Source organism: Pogona vitticeps, chromosome ZW-PAR, assembly GCF_051106095.1.
Source record: "Pogona vitticeps strain Pit_001003342236 chromosome ZW-PAR, PviZW2.1, whole genome shotgun sequence".
Taxonomy (NCBI): domain Eukaryota; kingdom Metazoa; phylum Chordata; class Lepidosauria; order Squamata; family Agamidae; genus Pogona; species Pogona vitticeps.
The window spans coordinates 9,226,265-9,244,093 of record NC_135800.1 but is presented as its reverse complement, the minus strand read 5'-3'; positions in this window follow the sequence as shown (position 1 = coordinate 9,244,093).

Below are 17,829 nucleotides of genomic sequence, written 5' to 3'. Positions count from 1 at the left end.
GGGTACAGAGCTTCGCTGCAGCAAATCGCTCATGGGACCATGTTGTGTAATGGTGTACCTAACGAAGGGCCAGTTGCGCATGGTGAGGAGTCCTTTCTGCACAGGTAGCTGGTTGCCACAACATCACAAGGTAGGTGGGAGGAATTTTAGAGATAAGGCATCAAACATACTTTGCATGTGGGAAGCTACAAGCTGAATAGAAAGGAGATTTTCCCCCTTTCTCCCTGAAAGTTCTTCTCTAAATAGAAGCTTTTATTTACCAGTATTTTCTGACACTATCGTTTCATGAAACACTTCCTGCTCCTCCTCTTCCTCTTTGCCTTCCTCCCCATCCTCTTCCTGTCCCTGGCATATCTCCCAACATTAGAACTAGTCAAACAAGTACAAATGCCAGATTTTTGCCCTCCGACTCCAGAGTAAATAAGCAAAACATCAAATAAGCTTGCCGTATAAGCACACAAGATGTCTGTGGTTTCCAGGAAGGGCTTGAGCACCTCCACCATCTGGGAGAGGGCCAGCCAATCCATGGCACTGATGCCCACCTCTGTGTCTCCCCCCCTGGCAGAATGGGCATGGAGGACATGATGTCCTCCAAAATGGCCTTCTGCTCCACCAGGCGGGACACCATGGTGCAGGTGGATTTCCACCTGGTGGGCAGGTTTGTCAGGTGAACATGGGTCTCCTGACCCAACTCCTCCTGCCTCTCATGCAGCCGTCAGGCTCCACTTCATGGAGTGTGTCCTGCCTCATGCTCCCGGCCCCAGAAACCCCTGTGGCAGCCCTTTTGAAAGGAGGCACTTCCTCCTGCCTCCCCTGGTGCTGCTCTTTTCCCTCTCCCAGATGGCGTGGACGAAGTGCCTTCCCTGGACATTAGCCTTGGGTGGTGCCTCTCCAGATGTTGGCAGAGAGCGGTGGAGGACAGATGCCTAGGGTCTGACCCCCTCCAGACCACACCAAGGCAGGTATTGCAGCATGCCAGCCGTGGGTCATTGCTGAGCGCCGTGAAATGATCCCACATGGCCCCTCTGCCATATTTGCCCAAACGAGGACCCACTGCCTGCCCCTGACTGCTGGCCTGGGAAGAACTCTCTGTCCCAGGATGCTACTGGTCTGGGAGGAGGGAACCGATGACTCTGGGAATGGGGGGTGGGCTTGTGAAGCCTGCCCTGCCATTACTGGTTCCAAATCAGACTGGAGATCTTCGGAAACCAGTAACTCCTCTGATTTCCTCTAGGAAGAGCAGCGACAGTTCTTTTGGCACCTCTGGAAGCTTTGTTTGATCTTTGCCTGCAAGGCCACCGGAGGAGAGACAGTGGCAGCACTGGCTATCGTAGACGTGTTTGCGCATGTGGTAGTCATGATGATGGTGCTGCTACCTAGCCTGCGTAGCTTCACATCCTTCTTCCCCTCGGATTGCCCCTGAAGAAATCCCTTCATTTTCTACTGCCTGCCGAACAAACCAACTAAACAAATAAAGCAATGGAGATTGAGGAAGGAAACCAATAGAGGGTCAGAGTGTGTGTGTATATTTTATTTTTAGAATGATGGTGGTGTAATTCTTTTACTAAAATGTGACCTGCCTGCCTGGACAAAGCCCCCCCCCAGAGAGACACAAGCCTCTCCCAGAGAGACACAAGCCTCCCTAAAATGAACTTTTGAAAACTGAATCTCACACCTAGACATGCACGAACACACACACACACAAAACCAACACACACACACACACACACACACACACACACACACACACACACACACAGAGGGAAAAAAGGGTTGATTGATTTGAATTTGAAATAAAATTAAGCCCTTCCGAAGGAGTACCCTAAGCTACCTGAAATCCCTCCCCAAATTCCCAGTAAAGTTGATGATGATGGATAATGATGATGAAAAAGAAAAATATAAGTCTTTGCTTTGCTGTTGCAAAAGCGAAACCACAAGAGCACCAGCAAGCCAGTGAGCAGCAACTATTCTCACTCCAGAGAGCATGAACAGAAGTGGGGAACGGCCGGAGGGGAAAAGCTTATATGAAGCATCTATAAAAGTAGATACACCTTTCAGCAGGGCTATTGGCTGCCGGACATGCCAATCCAGGAACTCTGTCCTGATTGGCCAGCAAGCTCAGAGAGGCCCCCTCCAAAGGGGTAACGAATATAGATGAATATGAACAGATCGACGAGTAAAACCGAGGAAATATTCGTCAAGCTATATTCGTCCTGATTTAAAATGTTAGAAATACGGATCTACGAATATATGACAAATTGGCTATATTTGTCAGAAAAACTGAACCATTTTTATATTCGTCCCCATCTCTAATGTAGAGTCTTAATGAGCTTGCTTGACAGCCGATTTACAAGGAAAACATTTGATTGCAAGTTAGATAGATCATATTTTGTGTTCTGAGATAAAGACTCAAAGTGTAGCTATTTTCCGCAACCCCGTAACACCTTCCTCCAGGCCTATAATGGCAGGTATATTTATCTGTCTATGTATGATAATAACAGCCATGCACTACAAGGAGAATATTTTAATTGGAATTTACATTACCCAAGTGGGTGACAAGTAGCCTCAATCCAAACCTGAATATTTCAACTTTATCTCTTGTTTCTGTGTTATTATTTATTTCTTTAGAGTACTTCATAAGCTGCCTAGAGATGTGAATCCTCACTTGTTTTTGTGACAAATACAATCCTTTTTTTCTCTTGTCCTGAAAAAAAAAACATAAAATATTTTCTGTTGGTTTCCTTTGGAGTGTTCAGACTTGTAAGCATGACTTTCGTTTTATTTGTAATCATGTGATAAAACATTGTATTCATTTCACAAAGAATCTAAATTGTTCCATTCAACTAGAAGCCCTGGATGGTTTGCTTGCATCTTTTTGTTCAATCAGCCAGTTCCTCAGTGCTCAGGAATTCTTTGTCAAGCTGTCTTGTGTAGGTTGGCACAGTCTAAATCAACACAAATAAAAACCACAGTGAAGATTTTTCACATTCACACTTCTACAGCATGGCCTTTAATACGTCATTTTTATTTCATTTGACAAAGAAAAGCTAAATATATCTTTTAAACATTTACTGTGTGGTCCCTCTAAGAAGTTCCAGAGATGGTCCCAAAAGGAGATAAGGTGGAGGTTCCACCATGATGTGGAAAGTCTGGGCTTGAGGACAATCCACCTCCTGGCTCAAGAAAGTTGATGCCACCAGACAGTGGCTAGACCAGTGACCAGGAAGAGCGCTGGCTTGCAAAAGAAGAGTCCTTATGCACAAATTATTCCACAGAAGGCGAGCATCAGCTTCTTTGCCCACAATGAGCTGTATGTGAGTCATGGATTGGGCTCTAGGGAGCTGGTCGGGCTTTGGCAAGGAGGGTTTCTGGGGCAGAGAAAATGGTCTTATCCTGAGTCAGATACCTGGTCCATCTAGCAGAGTGGTGTCAACTCTGAATGCATAAGTGCTCTCTTACGTTTTAGGTAAGCCTCTCTTCTAGCCGTACTTGCAGATTCCTGGAATTCCTTGTTGGCCTTCCGTCCAAGTACTCACCATCTCTGATCTTGTTTAGCTTCTGAAATGAGGCAAGAAATAGGGAGCCCAGGGTGTTATGGTTGAAGAACAGCTGAACGTCATCTCCTGACCTTTTCAGCATCCTCCCTCATTAACCACCCTTTCTTCTCCTTGACTCTTTTGTCGTAGAGCCTGCGCTGCCTCTGGTCTCTCCTTCCAGGTGGAACATCTGCTTCCCTTTTGCCCCAAGCTGGCCTAGATGCTCGGATTCCTTTGACTTTGCTTCCAGTTTTGCCTGAACCACCGAGAAGGAGTGGCTCTCTCGGCCCCTTAATCGAAGCAGACATCAGGTGTAAATTGGAGGATTTTAGTTGTATTGCTCAATTATGGAGGATCAGCCAGCGGAATCCCAGTGCTCCTGAGTGCACCAGGAGTTTCTGAAAATATTCCTATTGCTATTTTTTTTAAAAAAAGTTTTCAATATGTCTTTTTGACAAAGCAAGGCAGAAATACTTGAAATATTCAATTAAACAAAATACGATTATCTGCAGGGTCTCAGCGACGACCAGAGGAAACATTTCTGGAGGAGGGAGATTTTCAGTGTTACCTAACTCAGCCTTCTACATGAGGAGGAAAAAAAAAGACCCTCAATGGCTCTCCCAATACTCATGAAACAAATTGACCCTTCTCTATTTCAAACATTCTTTTAGTCCTGTGGCATCATTGGTCTGGAATGCAGGAGATTAAACATAATTCCCCTGTCAATGCTTCCTTCCGATGAATTGACAACTTAGGCCTTTGGTGATCCGCTAAACTCACGGCTGAATACATTCACCGGAGGACAAAGGACAGGGACCAATTAGTAATACAGGTGGATTTCAAAGCATTAGATGATCACACAGCGCAGTGCAAGGTAGCTTTCCCCTTCCGTGTCAACCTGAAATGGAGACCATCAAGGACAGTTGCTTTGGAAGGCAACTGGAATAAAGATGATGATGGCATTTCCACCCCTGAGGTCTCCCATTCCCATCTTCAGAGAGAACCTCGTGGCTGCCGGAAGGTTCAGCACCAAGGAGACCTCCCGGTGAGCACATTGCTCTGAAGATAGTTTGAGATGAATGGAGAGGTCTCCTATTCCTGGTTCAGGAGACCACTTTCTGGACCCTAACCCTTTCCGATCAGGCAGAAAGCCCTAAAGGCTGAGCTGCCTGGGGTTCTTCACAAACAAAGTGGAATAGCCCTTTGTAAGATCCAGAAGAAACATACTCTTGGATTCAGGTCCTGGTTTGGAAATAGATTTCCCCATCTCTCTCTCTCTCTCTCTGGTCACGGTTTAGCAAATTTAATATTTTAAACACAGAGAGAGAGAAAGAGAGAGAGAGAGAGAGAAATTGGAAACTATTCCACAGACAGCTTGTTGGAGGTGATGTCGGAGCTGGAAAAAGTCACACAGGTAATTCATTGCTCCTTCATTTTCTGGCAGGTCATTCCTGATTTTGCTCACAGGATGACTTCAAAAGCCTCCCTGTAGAAGAACAGAGTACAGTCGTGCTCCGCTTAACGATTACCCTGCATTACGACAAATCCACTTCACGACAATGTTTTTGCGATCACAATTGTGATTGCAAAACGATGGCCTAAATGGTTTTTTTTCACTTTGCGAAGATTGGTTCCCTGCTTCGGGAACCGATTCTTCGCATTACGACGATCAAAAACAGCTGATCGTCGGGTTTTCAAAATGGCCGCCAGATTCTCAAAATGGCTCCCCGCTGTGCTTAAGGACGGATTCCTTGCTATACAGGCACAGAAAATGGCCGCCGTATGGAGGATCTTTGTTGGACAGTGAGTTTTTAGCCGATTGGAATGCATTAACCAGGTTTTAATGCATTTCAATGGGTTTTTAAATTTCGCTTTACGACATTTTCGCTCTACAGCGATTTGGCTGGAATGAATTAACATCATTAAGTGAGGCACCACTGTATTCAAACTGCCTGTCCCCCCCTTGTCCACAAAGAGGATCTTGTCTTGAAAGAGGAATCATGAAAAATATTTTCCCAATCCCAACTGAAGGAAACTTAATGCCTCTTTTTTTCCTCGAAGCCTGGTGATGAAATGGTCTCTTGCGGAGGTTTTGGTTTCCCCCCTTCTTAATCTGGAAAGCTTCCCTTGCTGACCCAGTTTTAATAAACAGACACGCAGAACACCACAATCCCCAACTTTAATAAGTCAGTGGCACCGAAAGCAGATTTTGATGCAAAGTGGAGCTGGCAGGGGAGTGGAGCAATATATCTGCTTTTTTTCTCGAGCGGTGCCAAGATTTTTCTCAAGGTGGGTTCAACCTTCAGCTTCAGTTGTCGTTATTTTTATCCATGTCTGTGTGTGAGTGCAGGTGTATGTGTATCTCTCCTCTCCTGTTAATAGTATATTTGCTCTCTGCTTATAATTGTCCGCTCCTAATATAGAGATTTTTTTCCCCTCAAATAACAGCTGCTAAGCCCAGAAATGGAATATTTTCCAAGCAACACCTGCTAATCGCTCCTTAAATGATCCACATTTGGTGGCTGGAAAGGTAGCACAATTAACACTAAGGCACGTAAAGTTTTAAAGTGTCTTCTCTTTCTTTAATGATTAAAAATTCCTTGGCACTCAAGCTTGTTATCACACCCAGAAAGATTCCACATGACTTTACCTCCTTCGTGGACTCCTTTTCTGGGTGTGTGAACCTCTTACTCTTAGGAGTGCAGGATTGTTACATATCCCTGCATGCATTCTGCCCTCTGTCTTCAGAGCAGGAATGGTAAGATATGCCACTTTAGATACTGGGCGTGCAGGGGAAAGCCATTAGCTGAACATTCATTATTGTGTTGGCAGCAGGATTCAGCATTCTGGAAGCCAACTCAAAACACAGGGTTGCCCCAAACAAAAAATTATAACGATGAAACTGGATCTGCCCCCTTCCCCCTTTTTTCTCAGCTGGGGCTCTGCTGGAGGTGTGCTGCCTTCACATTTGTTGAAAATAAGCCCTGTCTGTTGTTTTGTGTTTGGGTGAGAAGTGGTTAACTGATGAAAAAAGGAATCAGCTTCTGGGATTTCCCCTGGTATAGTGTCACTGTGTGAATGGTAGTGAGTATAAGAGGGGATCATGTAGACCATCTTGATGGCTGCTATGGGTGTCGTCAACATTCAGGCTGCCTCCTGCTATGGAAAGCTCGGCATCTTTCTTTCCTGCTGGTAATGCAGGCATGACATTGTGCAGCAACACTGGACCATTTCCTGACTTTTTGGATTGTGGGTACAGTTCCACAATTCATAAGAAGCACAATATGCACAAGATCCCACATTCATAAGCCAGAGGTTTGTCGAATTGAATGTACCTATTTTAACACAATCCACACAATCTTACCTTTTCTATTTAAGGCTACAACCTGAAATGCATCTATTAGAGTTGCAAGGGGCTCAGTGTGGGGTGGTCCAGGGAGGGCCACATGGGACCCCCAGCATCCAAATTCACCTCTGGCCCCCCAGCACCCCACCTTCTGGTTTTTCATATCACACTGTGCAGAGATAGCAGTTGGATGCCATTGGCTTCAGCCTAGGGAAGGTAGTCAAGTGAAGCACTTCACATCCAACTCTCCTGAAGGGCACCCAAGAATTTTAAAGATCTCACTGGAACTTCAAGGTCCTGGATTTCCATTGGTCGGAGTGGTAAGAGTTAAACTGGTATCAAATTGCCATTACTGTGCAATGTGGATGCACTCTTGTATGGGAGAACGAAAGCTAAATACAGAGGGACGTGTTCATAGAATCCTTCCCTCAAATGGGAAACCAGTCCTTTTAAAAGTTGTTTAGCAACATAACCCATCAGTGTTTTTTTTTTTTTTTTTTTTGCTTTGGTGTTACTGTTTCCACATCAGCCATGCCTCATTATTCAGGAGAGTGTTAATTTCCTCACACCTCCGTTATGGATACAAGTCGGTGCTCGAGTGAGTGGAATCATAGAGTTAACAAAAAGAGTCATCTCCAGGAATTGAGAGATTCTATGGCACACACACACACCCCAGACGAAACTGCAATATTTTAGAGTTTAATGGGAACAATTTCTGGAATACTTCCCCTGCAGGATGCTTCAGGGCAAATCAAAAGCTTGCCCCAAGTCCTTCCAGCTTTCTCTTCCTCCCTTCTTGGTGGCTGTCATTAGCACAACCATCTTTCTAATACAGTATTGGAACTGACAGCCACCTGGGATGGTAGCTATAACAATAAAATATTCAGGCAATAGGTAATTTTTTTTTAAAAAAGATCTGTTTTCCATAAAAAAGGGGCTTGTTTTTAAACATAGTGTTCTCGCTGTCACCTGCTCCTTAACATGGTTCAGTTTCACTGCCTGTTACATATTCTCACTTGGACTGCCTTTTGAAACCAGAACGTGGGGGAAAAAACCTTTTGGACTACATATCCCAGCATAGCTATGTTGGCTTGGGCATGTTAGAACATGGAGCCCCAGAAAGAAACTCTTGGAAATTCCAGCTGGAGCCTGGAAGGATGAGCATGATGATGAGAGAGTATTTATCCTTGTGACGCATCACTCCACAAAGGAGAAATGACCTTCTATTATGTCATTCAGTAGGGCTTGTTGATCAGTGGTTAAATTGCAGTGCTGCAGTGAAGACTCTGCTCATTGATCACAAGATCAGATAGCGGCTTGAAGTTGACTCAGCCTTCTATCCTTCTGAGATTGGTAGTGTGGGTGGGTGGCAGAGTGTAGCTTCCATAAATAAACTGTAAATCACCCAGAGGGAGCTTTAGGCATTATGGGGTGCTTTGCTTTGGCTGGATAGCTCAGTGGTTTGGGTTTTAGAAGTTGGGAATTGGATTCCCTACTGTGTCTCCTGTGAGTGGAGCCAGCCTGTGTAGCCTTGGGCAAGCTGCACAGTGATCCCCGGGTGCCCCCAGAAGAAGGGAAGGGCAAACCGCTTCTGAGTAAGTATTCATTTGGAAAACCCTGGAAAGGGTTGTCATAAGTCAGAATTGACATGATGGCACATAATTATTATGCATATTCTTTTCTAGGTTAAGACGCTGCAAAATCTTCGATTTCTCCAAGGTTTTCTCTGCTCTTCCTGGGCTTTTCCCCCTGTCCTCTCGCCCTATCAAAGTGCATCCAGTAACTGCCTTATTTGCAAACATGGTCTGGATTAAAGGGGGGGGGGATAACAGGGAAAGAATGTGAAGGGAAAGAGATGTTAAGTCAGTTGGAAAGGATCCAGGAATGAGAGATAGCAATGATTAAGAGTTTAGAGAAGGATTGACCTAGGAGGAAGGATTAAAGGAACTAATTATGTACAGCTCAGATAAAGGAGGACTAAAGAGATGATTTAAGAGTGGCCTGCAAATACTCGGAGGGTGTCGGCCTGAAAGACGGAGGAGGCTTTCTTTAGGATAGTGCGCTAGAGAGTGACTCAGGGGGGACGGGATGAAACAGAGCAAGAAGCACCTAATCCTGTCATTAGAGCAACTCATTTGGGCAAGGAAAATGAAGATGGTTATTGTGGTTTTTTCGGGCTGTTTGGCTGTGTTCTTAATGTTTTTCTTCCTGACGTTTCAGCAGTCTCTGTGGCCGGCATCTTCAGAGGACAGGAGTAGCACTCTGTGCTCGGGTGCAGTTTGTTTGGGAGTGGAGTCTTTATAGCTGTGGGATCAGCTTTTGTCCTTTTCAGGTGATGGGTGATTATGGTGAATCTTCACTTCAAGTGAAGATGTCGGGAGGGCAAGGAGAATGTGTGGGCACAGTGCTTGGAATTGGGGATGAAGCACCCTAGGCTCTGGGAAGCCAGGGGGTCCCCTCCGGGATATGCTCCACTGCTCATCTCAGTTCCCCACTTCCTCATCTTTTCCAGCTCTCTCCAGTGATGACTAGTGTGCCAGAGAGGTTGGAGTGGTGGTGGTATCAGAAATCCCAGCAGCCAGAGACAGGTGGAGCCAGAGGGGATCGGCAGAGATGGGCGTGGCGACTGACAACTTGAAAAGACCGTGCTCGCTACTGCATGCGTGAGGAGGAGATCTGGTAATCTGGTGAGACCTCTTCACCTCTTCCTTGCTTGAGAATTCTTCTGTCTTTCAAACTGGACTCTGTTCTCCTGCTCTCACAAGGAAGGAAGGAAGGAAGGAAGGAAGGAAGAAAGGAAGGAAGGAAGGAAGGAAGGAAGGAAGGAAGGAAGGAAGGAAGGAAGGAAGGAAGGAAGGAAGGAAGGAAGGAAGGAAGAAAGGAAGAAAGGAAGAAAGGAAGAAAGAAGAAAAGGAAGGAAGGAAGGAAGGAAGGAAGGAAGGAAGGAAGGAAGGAAGGAAGGAAGGAAGGAAGGAAGGAAGGAAGGAAGGAAGGAAGGAAGGAAGAAGGAAAGAAAGAAAAGAAGGAAGAAAGAAGAAAAGGAAGGAAGGAAGGAAGGAAGGAAGGAAGGAAGGAAGGAAGGAAGGAAGGAAGGAAGGAAGGAAGGAAGGAAGGAAGGAAGGAAGGAAGGAAGGACTGATGATGGATAGAAGGAAGGAAGGACTGATGATGGATAGGAGGAAGGAAAGAAGGGAGGAAAGAAGGAAGGAAGGAAGGAAGGAAGGAAGGAAGGAAGGAAGGAAGGAAGGAAGGAAGGAAGGAAGGAAGGAAGGAAGGAGCTGATGATGGATAGGAGGAAGGAAGGAAGGAAGGAAGGAAGGAAGGATGATGGATAGAAGGAAGGAAGGAACGACTGATGATGGATAGGAGGAAGGAAAGAAGGGAGGAAAGAAGGAAGGAAGGAAGGAAGGAAGGAAGGAGCTGATGATGGATAGGAGGAAGGAAGGAAGGAAGGAAGGAAGGAAGGAAGGAAGGAAGGAAGGAAGGAAGGAAGGAAGGAAGGAAGGAAGGAAGGAAGGACCGTGTGATTAAAACCATGGACGTAAAGAAGGACAAACTCAGAAATCTGGCAGGAGATATTACTTTATATGTCATACAGGGGTTTAGATCCATGTCTGTGGAGCCAGAGGTTGGGAGTTCGATTCCCCCCACGGGGCCTCCTTGAACGGGGGCTGGACTTGATGATCCATAGAGTCCCTTCCAGCTCTACAGTTCTAAGATGATTATAAGTCCACTCACCTCCATTCACAATTACCCAGTAAATCAGCATGTCAGATTGCCTTGGAATTCACAGCAATTGTCCACAGGAAAATTGAATTAAAATGTTTTTTTTAAAAAGGAAAGAAAGGAAGAAATTGAGACAGGGCAGAAGGGAAACATTTTCAAAGATCTGATAAAAATTTTTTTGTCTCCCGTCTCTTTCTCACCGTTGATGTGCAAATGGCGCTAGGGACTGAGCGTCCGTTCCATGTTGTGCTGGTTCTCCCCAAATGTCACATGCTCCTAATAAGAAGAGCTGAGGGAAACTCAGTTGGGAGCCCTGCCTTTTACACACCTCATTGTGTAACCACCCCAGAGTAGCAAATTACATTTGCGATGGGCTTTCATGCCTCCCGTCCTTTTTCACAACACATCTTTGAAAATCTAGACTCCCCTGGCTCTCGAGCGCCTTTGAGAAAAATGGGTTTTAATTTATTTATTTTTTTTCCTCATGATTTTTCTAGCAAAGGAACAGAGAAAAGAAGGGGGAGGTTAAAATTCCTAAAAGCACAAAGTCTATTTCATCATCTCTTTTTCTCTTCCTTTCTTTATTTACTAAAAGACCCTTCAGGGCTAATGCTGGTCTCTTTGGCCTTTGGGAGACGAGGAAAGTTGAATACAGAAGCTTAAAAGGAAGCTGTCTTGGCTGGTTTTGTACTGTGTGGCTTCGTGTATATATATATGATCACACCAGTTTAATTCTCCACAGGAGCTTGAAGGAAAAGGGAAGGCAAGAGACCAAAGTCAATCTTTGACAGCTGTTATGAAAAGATGGAGAATTAGGTGTATATGAAACAGAAACCAAGGTGGAGGTTTTGTCCATGTTCAACTATAAACGTGGTCCAGGAAATTCATGTCAACTGACTGTGTCTGCACTCATTTCTGGATTTCCCATGTTGGGAGGAATCCATAAACAGAACATTTTTTATCCCATTCTCCTCTCCAAGCTATGCAGAGAAGAACATGTATCCATGGGGAAAGTTGGTACAAAACCATGACCATATTAGAAAAGCGTCAAAAGGTACATGCCAAGATACGCACAAATAGACACAAGGCAGTGTGAAACTCATAGGGATCCTTCGGTCTCGAGAGACTATGGTAACATGCTCTGTATGGAGGACTTCGATGCTGTATGCGAAGCTGGAGTGTCCTCTCCAGAGCATGAAGCCTGGGTAAAATAATATGGAGGATAGGCTGTTACCCAAGCAGCAAATCCCCCCTCTCCACATCACTGAAATACAGGGGTGCCTCGCTAGACAGTTACCCCGCATGACAGTTTTTTTCGCTAGACATTGACTTTTTGCGATCGCTATAGCGATTCGCAAAACAGTGATTCCTATGGCGGAATTTCGCTGGACAATGTTTGGTCCCTGCTTTGCAAACCGATTTTCGCTAGACGACGATTTTGACAGCTCCCTCCGCGCTTGCAAAACAGATGTTTTCGGGACCTAAGCATCGGAAAACAGCTATTTAAACAGATGATTGGCAGTTCGCAAAGCGGCTTTCCTATGGCCTATCTTCGCTAAACAACGACAATTCTTTCCCATTGGATCGCATTAAACAGGTTTCAATGCGTTCCAATGGGGAAATGCTTTTCGCTAGACAATGATTTCGCTAAACAGTGATTTCAGTGGAACGGATTATCATCATCTAGCGAGGCACCACTGTAGTCCAATGGAATGGCAAGAGCCAATACTACTGGTTCCAGCAATGTCGCAGGAGTTGCCAGAATGACACAAACTGCCTCCGGGACTCCGGCTCTGGATTTTTCCTCGAGGTTAACTGCTGAAGCCTTTTCCATCAGTGGATATAGCCACAAGGCAGTGGAGGTTTGAAATCGGAGAGAGGGAAATATAGATGTGATTTGGAGAAAAGAAGTCTAGTCTCCAAATTCCATGAAGTGCTAGTCCCCCTCTATTCAGCACTGGTTAAGCCTCGCCTTGAGTCTTGTGCCCAGTTCTGGACACCCCACTTCAAGAAGGATGCTAACAAATTGGAACTAGTTCAGAGGAGGGCAACAAGGATGATCAGGAGGCTGGAAACCAAGCCTTATGAGGAAAGTCTGAAAGAACTGGGCAGGTTTAGCCTGGAGAAAAGAAGGCAGAGGGGTGACAGGATAGCACTTTTCAAATATTTGAAAGACTGTGCTATAGAGGAGGGGCAGGATCTGTTCTTGATCATCCCAGAGTACAGGACACACAACCATGGGCTCAAGCAACAGGAAGCCAGATTTAGACCGAATATCAAGAAAAATGTCATGTTAGAGTAGTACGACAATAGAACCCATGATTTCAGGGGGAGGTGGTGAGCACTCCAACGCTGGAGGCATTCAAGAGAAAATTGGACAACTGTCTGCCAGATCTATTTTGACTTGTATTCTGGCATCGAGCAGGGTGTTGATTGTCTTATAGGCCCCTTCCAATTCAATTGTTCTATGAGTCTGTGATTTTGTGATTCTATGATTGTGTGATTCCCTTTGGCCACTGAAGATCAGGTCTTGCGGGAAATGATAGCAAGCGAGATCTGTGGCCTCTAACTCCTGTGTGTGGGCTTCCCACTGGAGCTCCTGGGTGGGGAAACAGGAGGGTGGGTTAGATAGAACTTTGGCAACAGAGGCTTCTGATTATTTTAGGGGGCGGTTGTGAATCTGTTCCAGGTGTAGGCTGGAATTTAAAAGAGCTCTCCAAGGTGCTGCATGGTGTGTGTGTGTGTGTGTGTGTGTGTGTGTGTGTGTGTGTGTGTGTGTGTGTGTGCGCGCGCGTGTGTGTGTGCGTGTGTGCGTGTGTGCGTGCATGTGTGCGCGTGTGTGCATGCGCATGTGCGCATGTGCGGTCCATGCATGTGCACCTATACAGAGCTTTAGGGACCTGCACCTTGGACAGCTCATGTGAGGTTCGGACTTAAAAATAGCGGAGCGGATTCTGTGTCCCTGAAAAAAAAAAGAGCCTAAATATTTCTTAGTGGTGGATTCTAGAAGCAGAAGCAAAAAAAGGAGCGAGTTCCCTAAATGCTTCCACTTCCCATTGTGGGCCCAGCACTTTGGAGCCGCCTCCCATGTTGCCCCTTTTCAGAAATATAATAGTAACGCTTTCCCTTTTTCATCGCCCGGAGTTACCTTTCCTCGCCTGTTGTAATGCTAACGCCCCTCGGCTCCCCTGGCCACCTTATCTGGATTTGCCAGGTGGTCCCTGGCCCCGTGCCATTTGCTGAGGGAAGCGTTTTCATTCATCCCTGGTTGTTAAACGGAGGCAACATTTCCAGCCTGCCCTATTCTTCTTGCTAATGGGTAGGAAATGTTAACGAGGGGGGGGGAAACACATGTGCTCGTCTTTCAGATTAGAATGCGGCATTGATTCCCTGCTTTTGACCCAGCGTGATTTGGTGGGCCTAAAGCGCTTTTTGAAAAGCTGAAAGGAATGGAACCATTAATTGAAGCGTTCGGTCTTTTTCATTTTTTATTTTTTTAAAAAAATCGCCCACATTTAATCTTGCCACGAGCTATGGTTCTCTCATTACCTGCATCCTGTTTGGGACTCCCCGATTTATGTGGAAAATGGGGCCCTGCAGGCAAACGGTGCGCTAACCTTGAAAGTCTTTCTTCTGCTCTCCGTTTCCATTTTCATCGCTTTCAAAGGTGCTTAACCGTTTTCAGCACCTTGCCTGGGAGGAATATCTTTGACTCACTCTTGCTCGTGGCATCAGCAGATGACAGCGCCGTCGACCTTAGACAGCGAGGGCGTGCTGAGTTTTAGTCTGAACTTTACAGCAGCTGTCGAAGGAGCTGCAGCTATTTGGTGGAGTTCGGATACATTTTGGATAGGTTAAAATCCAGAATAGATTCCTGGCTACTGAATGATGGAATGGGTCTTGGGTTCCAACGTGACATACTATGGGAAACTACTATAAGTTGGACAGTAGGGCCTTTAAGCCCATTGAGTTCAATCTCTTGCTCAATCCAGGAACCCAAATCAAAGCAGATTGGACAGGTGGATGTCCAATTTTCTCTTTAATGCTTCCAGCGTTGGCGTGCTCACCACCTTCTGAGGTCGTTGGTTCTGTTGTCTTACTGCTCTTACTGATATTCAACTGAAATCTGGCTTCCTTTAACTTGAACCTATTGTTGTGTGTCCTGCACTCTGGGATGATTGAGAACAGATCCTGCCCCTCCTTTATGTGACTACCTTTCAAGTGTTTGGAAAGCTCTATCATATCATCCCTCCGTCTTCTTTTCTTAAGGCTAAACGTACCCAATTCTTTCCATCTTTCCTCAGAGGACTTGGTTTCCAGATTCCTGATCATCCTAGTTGCCTTCCTTTGAACTTGCTCCAGTTTTGCTCCACCTTTCTCTAAGGTACATACGTAGTTCTCTTACCCACAACTCATTCATGACATATTTCTGCCTGGATGGTTCAACAATGTGGGTGTTGTTTCGTGTGGCACCTTTCTAGTCTTGGCTCTTCTTACACCTTCTTGGGCTTTACATTATCTAAGTAGTTTAGGTTCTGAATCTTTATTCAAATTAACTCTTCTCTTTTGTAAGTATTAAAAAAAATTAGTTAGCAGATGGATGTTTGAACCAAGCATGGTGCAAATATAACTCAAACTGTGGTGGGTCAGACCGGATATTCTCCTCACACAACACTGCATTCAGATATTTACTCTGTTTTTCTTCCATTGTGTTTCCAGAAGGGACATAGAGTCATGGCAACATTTCAGAGGGAGGAAGAATACGAGGCATCAGAGAGAGAGAGAGAGAGAGAGAGAGAGAGAGAGAGAGAGAAAAGGTGGGGATGATTTACACAGGGAGTCATACATCTCAGCAGCTGAGGCACACCGTTAGTGAAGGCGAGACGTCATGGAAATTGACCTGTTGTCTCAGCTACCTTTCATGTTGGATCATAAGTGGACGGAAAAGAAAAATCCTGGCAGGAATATCAAATGGGAGAAAACAGATAAGAAAAAAAAAGAATGAAGGATATAGCAAGTAAGGTAGAAGATGTTCTCGGTTAACATATACCCATGAATGCCCCATGTTTTCCATGGGGTGGTCCAAATATTGGGAACATAGGACTGCGTGCACACAAAGGTGAGATGGGCTGAAGGTCCATGCAATTTGTTATTGTCTACCTTGTCTAGTTGTAGCTATGAAGCCCCTCTCTGTTGGGGCAACCTTTCCCTTCCTTGCTGTGAAATCAAAGGTTGGTAGCCCGAAGTCCTCCAGATGTGTTTAGATTATGATGTCTCGAATCCTCAGCACTGCATGTCCGACCCACGTCAATGATTCCCAAATTTGGGGACGCTCCAGAGGTTCCTAGAATGTCTGGTTAATGGTTGTGCCATAAAGGTCTTGATGGCACAAGAAAACTGGGTTGATAGCACCAGAAGACATACAGTACATATATGACAGAACTGAGTACACCCCCTCACATTGCATAAATATTTTAGTCTATCTTTTCATGCGACAACAGTGAAGAAATGACACTTGGCTACAATGTAGAGCAGTGAGTATACAGCTTGTTTAACAGTGTCAATGTGCCGTTCCCTCAAAATAATGCAACACACAGCCATTAATGTCTAAAATATTTATGAAATGTGAGGGGGCGTACTCACTTCTGTGATAGACTTGTAGCTGCTTCTTACAAAGGGAGGAGAAAAAAATATTTGCGATTCCTTATTCCTGTCTGCAAAGATGAGAAATACAGGAATTTAGATCCTGCTCCAAAAATCTCTAAAGAGTAACTGGTTGTCCATTCCTGCTCTAAGGGAAGAAGCAATGGGGGCAGCCCTTTTGGGGATGCTGCTTCCAGGAATGGAGGTGAATTCGTCCCAGCTTTCAATCTGAACTTTAATGGAGTTGTGAAAGGTGTTCAACCAATTTTGGGGACAGGGTTCAGAACCCTGGATAGCTCCTGGTAAAAGCACCTGGAGAAGGTTTGACGTCAGCCATATAACTGGAGTTGTTAGAGCAGTATGGCAATGAAACCAGTTATCTGGAGAGGCGTTGAGTGCATCAACACTCAAGAGAAACCTAGGCAACCACCTGGCCGATATCCTTTGATTTGGATTCCTGCATTGAGCAGGGGGTTGGACTCAACGGCTTTATAGGCCCCTTCCAACGTCATTATTCTATGTTTCTATGATCACAGTGTGACCTTTGTATAATTTTTACATTTCATGGTGTGAAATGTATAACTTATTGTGTTTCATTTCTACTTTTTTGGTTTTGCACTGTGTGCCCCCTCAATTTCTTGGGCTCTCTGAATAGCCCTGAAATTTCTGGACAGCCCATTATGTCAACTAGCTCAGTAGAACAGGGATCAAATCGCACGACAGAATGCTTGGCTTGCGTCTCAATTCCCCCACCAATTTTATCGCTTCTGTTCTCCCGGCGTTTCTTTGGCGGCCATGGAACTCCGGCTGCAATTAATTGGGAGAGTCCCCCACTGATTCCTGATGAGCTGCTTTTGATTAGGGTTTAATGACTTCACTGCAGCCCCCGATTCCATGGGACGTGCTTTTTTAAGGGCTACCAAAATGGTTTAAACACAATTTTGTTTCTTCTCAGCCCTGGAGCTATCAGTTAAAAGCTCAGCGTAGACGAAGCTGCGACACTCTTAACCCCCCAGAAAAGATACACACAACCTTTCTAATCTCTTAATCACCATTTTAGAGAGCTGGCAAGCAAATACGACGGTGTTGTTTGCCATGGACATCACGATGGATGAGCAAGGACAGGTCTGGACAACTTAAGCAAAGAGAACCTGCAGGATGGACAATTCTGATGGAAAAATCATGAAGAAGAAGACCTTGATCTTCTTATGTCCAGTACAGCTAGGAATGTGAAGGATCTTGCCACCTCCATGATGCTGCTGAAGACGAGATTTCTGCAACCCACTTGAGACTTCTTGGCTCCAGCAATGATGAAGCTGCCAAATTAAGTGAATCTTTGCCATTGATTCAAGATATACCTTTGCCTTCTACCTATGTGCAACGCTTCTTCACTGTGGCACAAAAGCAATGAGGCAACACTTCTCCGGAATGATAGAAGAAACTTTAAAAAGTTGCACCACAGAAGGAGTGAAGTTGTTCCCTTAGTTACTACAAAAACGGAATTAATTGCAAGTAACTCATCGGGCAAAATGTAGCGATGAGTCCTAACTAGAGTAGACCCACAGTGAGTTAATAAGA